Genomic DNA, 11,261 nt, shown 5'->3' with positions numbered 1-11,261 from the left:
TGCTCGGTTCTCCTCTTGCACCCCGTCCTGTCCTCGCTGCCTCCTTCCTCTCCCGTTTGTTCTCCCAGGGCCCTCGGTGTCCACCAGGGGTCTCTGCAGACGTCCCTTACCTCTCCCGTGGGCTCTCAGAGCCAGGGAGGTTTCTGACCTTAGCAGTGCTCAGGAGAGCTCTGGACCGAAGGCGACCTCACCGCAGCCGGAGGCCGCGCACCCCCCCCCCCACCCCCATGTGTGGTTTACAAAGTTTGTGGGCGCTGCGCGGCCCTGGTGGCGAGGGCTAAGGAAACCGAGAAGGTAGGTGCGGGGCGCCGGGGGAGGGGGGTCGGCAACTGTCTGGAGAGATCGCGGGCCACCTAGGTGGAGGGACGCGGGGTCCCCCTCTTTCCGGGGGCTGGGGGGGGAGGCCCCGGGATGCGCGGTGTCCGAACCCCTTCCTTTCCACCCCTTCTCGGAGATCGGCCGTGAGTGCGCCCCGCTCGGGGGACCCGGCAAAGCGCGCGGGAGGGGGGGTGTCTCGTGGCGGGGACCCCGCGGGGTGCCCCCCACTCGGATGGCGGGGCGCAGGGGACGCAGGGCACAGCGTGAGGCCGGCGGGTGGGCGCAGCCGGGCGCGACCCCAGCCCGGGGCTGCTCGGCCCCCGCGGCGGCGGCGGCGGCGGGCGCTGGGCTTTGGCGGCGGTTCAGCCCGCGCACCCGCTCGCCCGGCGGAGCCAACGCCGCTCCCCGCCCCCCCCCCCCCCCCCCCGGGTCCCTGGAGGCTCCGCGGCTGCCGGAGCGGGAGGTGGAGCCGAGCCCGGCCGCGCAGAAGGGAAAGTTCCGCGGCGGCGGAGCGGCGGAGCCCCGGCCCGGCAGCGCGGAGGGCGCGCGGGGTGAGTGTGCTGCCCGCCCCCGGGGCGGCGCGCGGGGGCGTCCCTGCCGCCCTGCCCTCCGCGCTCCGCGCGCGCGTGGGTGCCCGGCGCGCCCCGGCCCCGCTGGGGAGGGAGGCTCGTGCGCGCGGGGAGCGGGCTGGGGGGGGGGCGCGGACCACGCTGCCGCGGCGCCCGGCGTCTGCTCCCCGCGGTCGGTCGCTGTCCACCCGGGCTTCCCCCCCCGTCCCCCACCCCGCGGGGCCTCGACCCTGGGAAGGGGTTCCGCGTCACCCCGCGGCTGGGAGCCGCTCAGGTGGACGCCGCAGCCCGCGGCGGAGGCTGCAGAGCCGGGGTCCGGGGTCCGGGGTGGGGCGGGGGCTTCGCCAGCTTGGGTCGCGGGGGGACGGGGCTGTTTCCATGACTTTCTCAGAATTAAAAACAAGAAAAAACAAGTAGCCTTGGCCCGCGCCCCGCCGCGACTCCGCTGCCATTGTGTGATTCTCCGCCGTGGGCCGGCCGGGCTGGAGGGGAGGGTGGGCAGCCGCTCCCGGCCTGGCCCCCGGCCCCGGTCCTGTCCGCGGGGCCACCCCAGAAACGCCCCGTGCCCTGGGCCGGCGGAGCGGAGCGGGTGGAGCGCCAAGGCGTGGTCTTGGGGTGCGGTGGGCTGGGCTGGGGGGGGGGGGTTGGAGGGCGGGGTTGGAGGGAGGGAGGAAAGCTGGACCCGGCCCAGGCGGAGTTGGGATCCCGCCCCATCCCCTGCACCTGCACCCCGCCAGTGACTTTGAACTTACCTTCTCATGGTGGGCAAAGAAGGGGGGAGGGAGAAAAGACAAGAACAATCCTGCACTCCACACCCCGCGGCCCCGGCGAAGACCCACCCACGGGGGACGCGTGGTTCACGGCTGGCACGCTCTGCTTGTGGTTCTGCGGGTGACAGTCTGGAACTTCAGTGTCCTCAGGTTTGACGAGAATTAACTGCAGCTGCTCTTCTTCTTCTTCTTCTTCTTCTTCTTCTTCTTCTTCTTCTTCTTCTTCTTCTTCTTCTTCTTCTTCTTCTTCTTCTTCTTCTTCTTCTTCTTCTTCTTCTTCTTCTTCTTCTTCTTCTTCTTCTTCTTCTTCTTCTTCTTCTTCTTCTTCTTCCTCTTCTTCCTCTTCTTCTTCCTCTTCTTCCTCTTCTTCTTCTGATTCTCCTCCTCCTCCTCCTTCTCCTCCTCCTTCTTCCCACTCCTCCTCCTCCTCCTTCCTCTTCTTCCTCTCCTTCCTCTCCTCCTCCTCCTCCTCCTCCTTCCTCCTCCTCCTCCTCCTCCTTTTCCTTCTTCCCACTCCTCCTCCTCCTTCCTCTTCTTCCTCTTCTTCCTCTTCTTCCTCTCCTTCCTCTCCTCCTCCTCCTCTTCCTTCCTCCTCCTCCTCCTCCTCTTCCTCTTCTTCTTCCCCTCCTCCTCCTCCTGTATCTGCTTGAAATTGCCATTTTTTAAAAAAATTCTGCAGGGATTTTGCTCAGGTGATCCACCACGCTAGAGTCCCCACGGTGAGCGTTGATTCAAACAAGCTCTGGGTGGAGGTGTCAGGTTGGCAATTAGGAAAAACACACCTTGGGTAGAGAAGCAGAGGGCAGAGTTGTGCGGGTCGCCCAGAGGGTAGAAGGCGGTGGGGGTCTCGTTCACTGGGAGCCCCAGACAAGGCTGGTGCTGGGAGCACCAGGGATGAGCCCCCCCACCCGGGACACAGCACACAATCTGGACCGACGCCTGGGCGTCGTTTAAAACCTGCACGCGTGGGCGATGGAGGGAAATCTAAACGTTGAGATTCCTCCGTGGACACCAGGAGTGGAATGCACCTGGTGTCTGGCTGTGGCAGGTCCCTGAGCTCCCAGCAAATTTCTCCCATTCCCGAATTGCGTGGACCTGGAACCACCTCACTTAACCCTAGACGTAAGATGCCAACTGTACAGGCCAGAAGGGAACCCTGGTGCGGGCACAGCACATGCTTGTGATTCTCTTGCCTTTTGCCCTTCTTTAGCTTTCAGGGATCCCGAATCTAGCATGTATCAACACTGAATAGAATTACAACTTTTTTCTTGTGTATGTGATCTTACTTTTCATCCATCCACCCATCTCTTTATTGAAGAACCACGGATGTCTTCTCTGGTCATCTGAAAATGATGCTTTGGGGTGGTGGTATGCAGTATTGCTGGGCTTTTCTGTTGGTAAAATTCTGTCCTCTAGTCCTCTGGTGATGAACTGGACTGTCCAGTCTTCATGGTGCTCTCATTCCATTAGCAATGAGAAAAGAAATCACAGCGTGCTGTACTGGGTTTCTTCTATCTCCTGCTTTCCCAGGCCTCCTGGTCCAACTTGGTGCCAGGCGGCTTCCTGAGGACTTAATAAATGTTTGTTGATTGGAAATTCACCATGCAATGAAGTTATTTTTCAGGTCCCATCGTTTTTTTAATTTCGGCAAAAGGGCCTTGGGATTGTAAATGATAGCCCTCCAATACATCAGGGCTCACAGGTATTAAAGAGGATAAGCTGAGGTAGACTTTATTACCTATTGATTTTGCCCTCATGATGTGAAGCCGCCTTGATCTGTAAAGCCAAGGTGTAGCGGTAGGCTCACCACTAGGGGCCTCCTCTGCATAGTGGATCACTCCAGGCTGTCATTTGTTACCACCACCCTGTCCTTTGAGGTAGCAGAGACATTTAAGTTCCTGCTTCTTCTTGACATACAATACTGTGCTACAAAAGGATATCCTTGAAAAACATTATCAAGGCCCTAAAATCAATGAAAGTGGCCTTGGATGGATTCAGTATGGCTTTTAAATATCGTTAAAGGTTTTAAGAACTGTTGTATATGTTAATGGTTAAATATATTCTTTTAAACAACTTAAAAAATCAAATCTATGATTTTTGGTTTAGTATTTTAACTGTTTTTATTTTTGTGTGTGTCTCTTCGATAGAGATTATTATTATTATTTCTATTATTTTAATATGTTTAAAATCACTTTATCTCAGCCAGGTGCTTATAGTACTAGCTACTGAGGAGTCTGAGATCTGAGGATGGCAGCTTGAAGTCAGGTTGGGCAGGAAAGTCCATGAGACTCTAATCACTAATTAATCACCAAAAGAGCTGGGAGTGGGCCTGTGGTTCAAGTGGTAGAGCAGCAACCTTGAGTGAAAAAGTTAAGAAGTGCTTTCTCTTTTTTCCTTTTCTCCTTTCCTTTCCTGTGCTATCCTATCCTTTCTCTCTTGTCCTTCTTTTCTTCCTTTTTTCCTTCCTTCCTTTCTTTTTTGTGCTGGTACTGGGTCTTGAACTCAGGGCCTAGATGCTGTCCCTGAACTTTTTTGCTCAAGGTTAACACCCAACCACTTGAGCCATAGCTCCACTTCTTGCTCTTTTGATGCTTAATTGGAAATAAGAATCTCACAGTTTTCTACTTGGGCTAGCTTTGAACGTCCATCCTTAGATCTCAGCCTTCTGAATAGGATTACAAGCTTGAGCCACCAGTGCTGGGTACACTGGTTTTTCTTTTCTTTTCAAATCAAGGTCTAGATCAGTTCTTATTAGGAAACAAAGTTAAGAGGAATGACATTTTCATGAAGGCTGTAGGCAACTTTTTAAAAATATCACTCTGATTAGTATACATGTTTATGATTGCTTTTAGGATTCTGTGTATATCAAAGGGTTATGTGGAACCTGTTTACATAATGGAATGGTCTTCTAGAACTGGAAGATGTTTGTGTTCACCCCCAAAACTCCAGTGAAGAAAGGGCTGGGAACCTTCCTGCCTCTCTGTCCACTCCCCAGACTGTAGCTGAGCTGAAGCCAGAACACGGGTCCTATTCTTTGTGGAGAACTCCAAGAGTTAGTATAGTCCACAGCTCTAAGCCTGATGAAGATTATGGATGCGTAAGGTGGCAGAAAATGAATGGCTTTTTATACCTGGGAGATATTTTTAGGAGCTTGCATTTGAGAGATGCCACCTGTCTGGAAATGACAGCTGTGTGCTAGAATTTTCAGTGTGATATTGAGGACCTAACACTTAGCACAACACCACTTTGCTGCCCAGATAATTTTTGTTGTTGTTTTTAGACTATGCAGAACATAACATTTGCTTATCCCGGGGTCACATCTGCTACTTTGTTTTATTTGCACACACAAAGGGCAGTTGAATTGTTGCAGGAAAAGGGAAGCAGGAAACTGGGAGGAGGTAGTTGTGAATTTTCTATTTATACTGAGCTTTAGGGCCAGCCTTACTTTTGCCTTCCAAAAGCACATGCTACCAGCTTACAGTTTCCTATAAGTAATTGTTCTCCAGTGCTTTTTAAAAAAATGTGTGTGTGCTTACCAGAGGCTTGAACTCAGGCCCTGGGTGCTGTCCCTGAGCCTTTTCACTTGTGCTCTACCACTTGAGCCCCAGCTTTTCTTCTGGATTCTTGCTGGTTCATTTGGAGATGAGAGTTCCATGGACTTTCCTACCTTGGCTGGCTTTGAACTGCTATCCTAAGACCTCAGCCTCCTGAATAGCCGAGGATTACAGGTGTAAGCTACCGGTTCCCAGCTTCTTCAGTGATCTTATAAGTCCCTTTCTGAAATAGATCCTTAGTGCCTTGAAAAGTACTACTTCTGTCTCTATTAGCTACTGTGAATGTTAATGTATTGGTTGATGCATGTAATCAGGCTGCTGCTGTTTCATGAGTTGGCTTTGTGCAGACTAGCTCTAGGTGCTAACTTGCACAGAGTTAACTTGCTAACTTGCTAGTTCCTCTGTGCTGGACCATCTGGTGCCCAGCCAGGGGGTTAGGTTTACTAAATATGCAACAAGCCAGACTTCAACACAGCTCACCTCCCTGTTCAGCTCTATTGTATATGGAATATTCTTCACAGACATTCATGATGTTATCTGTAGGGGTGACAAGAAAATTGTTGGCAAACAGTACATGTATAAATAAACATATATAGTATATATATATGTATCTGCTAATGGCTATTAGTGTTATTGACTTAGTTGCTTTTACTCAGTGAATTTAGTGCCCGTGATAATATTTGGAAAAGTTCCTTGTTAAATGGTGTCTGCAATTCTTCTCTTCCCATGATTAAAAAAATAGCTATATTTATGGAGCACTTAATTGTGAAGCAAGCGCTGTACTGAGTGTAAGACTCAAGCTATTTACTTAATTGGCACAGCTGCCTTAGAAAGTATGCATTGTTATTATCTGCATTTTGCAGATGGGAAAAATCAAGGTTTAGGAGATAAGGTGCTTGCCAAGGGTCAAGTAGTTGGAGGAGCTAAGACTCAGTCCACATCTGTCTAACTTCAGCTCAAAACCTTTGTGTTTTTTTTTTTTTTTTTCTGTAGTACTGGAGCTTGAACTCAGTGCCTGAGCACTTTCCCTTACCTTTTTTTATTCAAGACTGGGTGCTCTACCATGTGAGCCACAGTTCTACTTCTGGCTTCTTTTGGGTAATTAATTGGAGATAAGAGCCTCATGGACTTTACTGCCCAGGATGGCTTTGAACCACAATCCTCAGATCTACACCTCCTAAATGGCTAGGATTACAGGCATGAGCCACTGATGCCCAGCTTTTTTTTTTTTTTTAAAACTCTAGCATAAACTTGTTGAAGTGGCAGCTGGGAAAATGAAAGCATTCTTAGGGTTAACAAAGCAGCGAAACATCGGTTTTCATTAGTTGTTGGACTTACTTCTGAACATGATATAGCAAGATAACAAATGCATTTTTATCAGCCAGTGAGTCTGCTTCAGCATGTTTTATTTACAGGTCTTGTAGATGCTGTTTTAATTTTTCCCTCTGCAGTTTAAAAGATGATAGAGAACACCCCTGTAAAACATTTATATTCTTATAGGATGCTTTGCAGGCACGTTCAAAGAAGAATCTCTGGATAAAATAGAGCGTTTAGATGTTGCTGTTGGGGCAGTCCATCCATGTATCACAAACATTGAACACCCATCGCTTGTGAATGTGTTTCGGGGAGGCTCTGTGCTAGAATGCAAAGAAGAGGGAAGCACCACTTACTGGCTGGGGCTGCCTGGTGCTCTTATTGGAGACGTTGGAGACTTGGTTTCATCCAGTGCATGCTAGGAAGAACAACATTGTAAGGACTTGTTGCAAGAGTTAAGTGGCATTTACAGGTAACATGCCAAGCCAAATGGAGGTGGCAGGTTGTAAGGACTGACATTGCTTTCCTCTTTATCCTTGGCTATCTCTTCTCACCCTTTCACTTCTCCTTCCTCTTTCCAGCACTACTTATGAGGTGGAGGGAGATAGAGATATAACTCAACTCTGGCAGGATGCTGGTGGCTCACACCTATAATCCTAACTACTCAGGAGGCTGAGATTTGAGGGTCACCATATGGAGTCAGTGCAGGCAGACTCCATATTTTGGGATCTCCAATTGGAGACTCTTATCTCCAATGAAGGAGCAAAAATGTTGGAATTGGGGGTGTGGCTCAAGTGGTAAAGCACTCGCCATGAAGTGAAAAAGCTGAGTAAGAGGGAGAGGTCAAGCACCAGTCTTGGCAAGAAAAAAAATAAAAAGATATCTTAGATCCAAGGTATCATGTGAACAATTCCTTGTAAATATTATTTTCTGTTCTCCCTCATACGACTGGGACAGGTCTGCAGTGGAGGTGGGTGAGTTATGAGCTGGCACTGGCCTAGAGTCCCTGCCATGCACTTGGCTATTACCTGAGCTGCCTAGAATCAGCTGACCAGGGCACCTTGGAACCTAAGAGAGTAAGAGATTGGGTTTGAGAGGTAAAGGAGAAGCTCTTTGAATGCAGGCCATGACCTCAATTCTCAAGCGGGCTGAGCAGTAAGAGTTCAGAATTTTGAAGACTAACAATGCAAGCTGTTTCTCCTGAGGAGTTCTGCAGCCCTTCTGCACCCCAGCTTGCTTCATTGCCTATTAGACACCCCAGATTCCTGGCCCCTTACCATAGGCTTTTCTCAAAGGCAGTGTATCCTTAGCAAGTCGCTAGGTTGCCTGCCAGTTCCCACTCAAGTGAGTGAGTTGAGAGTGAGCTAGTGTCACAGGAGAAACAATCCCTCTCTTAGTTCCAGTTGGAGATTTGGTTAAAGACACTCTGGTCTGTTTCACTGTGTGGCAGAGTGCCAGATCCACAGGAGCCTCAGGGTGGGCACTGCTGGCGTGGCCTGTGTAGCAGGCTGTGTTGGTAGCTAAGGGTGGGTTTGACTGAGATGTGCTAGTGGTTTTTATGATAATGAACTGCCTTGTTTGGTGTGCAGAGTAGATGCTGTGTGTGGTATGGAGGGAATATAGTAGGTTTCACAAAATCATTACAGTTTAGGAACGTCTGTCTCCCTCAGCCAGGGAACAGAAGGCCTTGAGTCATTATTTATTATGCATAGGCAGAAGTTGGCCCTTCTGTGAATAAGCAAACAGAACCTGTCCAGGTGCAAATGAAGCTTGAGTTAAGGTTCCAAAAAAAACAACTGCCAAAAAAACCCAAAACTTAAAATTACAAGCAGGATCAAGTTTAGAGCAAATTTCTGTAAGTTTCAAAAGCCCATTTTATAGAATTAATAGTGTGTGGAAGAGAAATGAACATACAAGGACAAGGAGGACTTTTGTGGGAAGAGGAATAGTCCTTGAAGTGAAATCAGCTGGTTCATAGCGAGTCTTGGGGGGATGAGAAGGACACCATATTGGATTTTATACCAACACGTGAGAAGTGCTGGGAAGCAGGGAACTCATTGAGGACCCAGCTGGCCTGAGAGTTGAAACCAGTTTCACAAAGATCGAGGCTATACTCTTTCTCAACTAGATGATCTTAGGCAAGTTACCCGATTCTTTAGATCCTAGTTTCTCATTTATGGAATGGAGACAGTCCTGTTTGTCTCATTGGGTGGTCTGCTGATTCACTGAGATAATCTATGTAAACTCAGTAGCACGTGGTAAAAACTAAATACAAGGAAGAGAAATGAACTCTTTTTATCTATGGAGGAGAATTTGGAAGAGTAAGGAGAGAATCCTAAACTTTCCCTGGACCTTGAACCTCCAAGTTCCACTCTTGGGTAGTTTCTTCTTCAATGTTTTAGGTTAGATAGCTGTAACTTTCTTATCTTTGGATCACCATTGTGTGCAGGTCACCATGATAAGGTACTTGTATGGAAATAAATTCCAGTAAACCCCTATGGACACTCTTATGTAGCTTGCAGTTTCAGAGAATAGTGTGATAGTAAGACTTACTAATAAGCAATGGATTTCTAATATTCCTTTGCTACTTAAATTAGCTGCTCAAAAGAGATTACCTTTCCTTTGCTTCCCCATCTCTGACCTCTCTATATATACTAATTTGGAAATGACTTTTTTTTCTTAGACTTCCATAGGCATGAGTAACTCAGAGGACCAAGGATATATAGAAGTAGAATTTATCTGAGTGTGTTTCTGGCTATGTAATAGTGAATGAAGGGAGGGAGATTTGTATTTTGGAGGAATTTTTCTTTGGATATGCCTATATGACCTCTCAGTACTGGCTTCTGTCTGTAGTATGTAATCTGGCTTAGAGATTCTGCTAGCTTTTTTTTTTTTTTTTTTGGTTTGTTTATTTCCCATGAAACTCATGGTCTATAGATGTGTAGGTTTAACAAACAGGGTGTACCCAATTTGTAGACAGTTTTCTCTAGAAGTAGGCTAGGTGAGCAGAGAAGAGGATGTTAGATCTGATTCACTATGTAGCCAAGAGCAAATTTTTAATCCATAAAGAAAGAATTTAATCATTAAAATGCAGGAGCTGTTCAAATGCTAAGCAATGAAATTTGTGGGCTGTGAATTGATTCATCAATCCAAATAGCAGCCAATACCAAAATCTGAGCAGAAAATCAGTTACTTTGTTGGATCAAATAAGCTGGTTCAACATCTTGCGTTGTCTTAGAGTCTTTCCTTTAAGGATAACATATAATTCACTTAAATAATTAAAAATCCAGAGGATTTTCATTGGGTATATAGGAGAATTCATCTAGTTTCACTGAAATTAACTTTTTATGTTCCCCTAAGATTATATGTGGATCATTATGACTGGGTAACTGAGGCCAGGGCAAACAGTTCCATAGTCCCTTATGCAAAGTTGGTGCCTTCATGTTTAGTGTTCCTGTGGACATGACGAAGAGGAGAGGGGGAACGGCAGGATGTTTGATTTCTTTCCTGCTTAAGGCCATGACCTCATGATGTCAACACTGGAATTATTTGCCCCCTGAGTACCAAGCCTGCAGTAAAACTAGGTGGCCGAAAGCATGAGGAGGTGTATCGTGTGTCCATGGAGGTGGCTTGGTGTGAGTGAAAGCATGCGGGAGGAATCGACGTCTTCGATTTTCTCTCCTTGGACTCTTGTTAGGATTTTGTTTGCTTCTTTCTCCTTGGGGCTACGGCCAGGCCAGTGTGAAATTATTTGGCCAGGATTGCTGCTTGCTCTTCATCACTAAGGAATGGAGATCAGGGAATGAGTGGAAAGCTTTAAATGAAATTGGTCCTGTTCCAACAGTTAATTCACATACATTAGAAACCTTTAATATGAACAAATTGTGCATTTGAAAAGAAAGGGTTCCTTCCTTCCTGGGGAATTTGTAGACCTTACTTAACAGTCGTATGAAGTTAGACATAATAAGAGAACCACTGGTTAGCCATTGAAATCACAGCATTTCTGAGATCATTGGCCTGATGACAGTATAATGAGGAATTCATTGATCATTTGAGGTGATTGTACTATCTCCATATCTTACAGATAAGCAGGAGGCTCAGAGAGGTGAAGTGACTTATATAAGATGACTCAGCTGCTCAGTGGGATAATGATGGTGGATGGTGTCTTGTTCTTTTCCCTCTCTCCCTCCCTCCCTCCCTCCCTCTGGATGATGCTGGGGTTTGAACCCAGGGTCTCACACTTGCTTAGTAGGTACCCTTACTGCTGAATTGTGCCTCCAGCTTCAATTTTTGCTCGTTCTTTTGAGATAAGGCTTGCCTTTCTGCCCCCTTAAGATCTATGTTAAGGTTCCTGGTAGTTAGGATTACAAGTGTGTACCATTGCATTGAGCTCTTCATTGAGAAGTAGTCTGAAGAACACTTTTCTGCCTAGGCTGGCCTTGAACTGTGATCCCAACATTCTTAGCTGCCAAAGTACCTAGGGTTGCAGATTTGAGTCACCAGTGCCTGGCTAGTCATGCTATGCAACATTGTTAGTACAGCTGGTTTACAGGTAGATTTAAGTATTCCTATAGTCATAACTGTGTACTATGTTGAGTATGAGACAGGAACTGTGTTCATGAATGGAAATGGCATTGTAGGATTCCTGTATCTGGGTGTAAAACTGATCTGGAGAAACCAAATGGAAATCCACTCTTGAGAATCTTCATAAGCATGCCTGTTTTTAACTATATTTG

General features: G+C 47.7%; 1 protein-coding gene across 3 annotated transcripts in view; it reads left to right on the top strand.

The window, feature by feature from the left end:
* The first annotated feature begins 253 nt into the window (after positions 1-253).
* The window catches only part of Csgalnact1 (chondroitin sulfate N-acetylgalactosaminyltransferase 1), a 204,307-nt gene continuing 193,299 nt past the window's right edge, over positions 254-11,261 (top strand). Inside the window, exon 1 of one of the 3 annotated variants that reach the window (XM_042700213.1) lies at positions 254-294. The gene's annotated coding sequence lies outside the window, so the exon portion shown is untranslated. Of the gene's footprint in view, positions 295-850; positions 870-1,682; positions 1,808-11,261 lie in introns of those variants that run through there. The other 2 variants (XM_042700220.1, XM_042700208.1) reach the window with 2 other exon arrangements.

This window comes from Dipodomys spectabilis, unplaced genomic scaffold (genome assembly GCF_019054845.1).
Source record: "Dipodomys spectabilis isolate Male_0828 unplaced genomic scaffold, ASM1905484v1 ptg000009l, whole genome shotgun sequence".
Lineage (NCBI taxonomy): Eukaryota > Metazoa > Chordata > Mammalia > Rodentia > Heteromyidae > Dipodomys > Dipodomys spectabilis.
The sequence above is the reverse complement of the archived record's forward strand: the minus strand, read 5'-3'. Positions and strand labels throughout refer to the sequence as shown.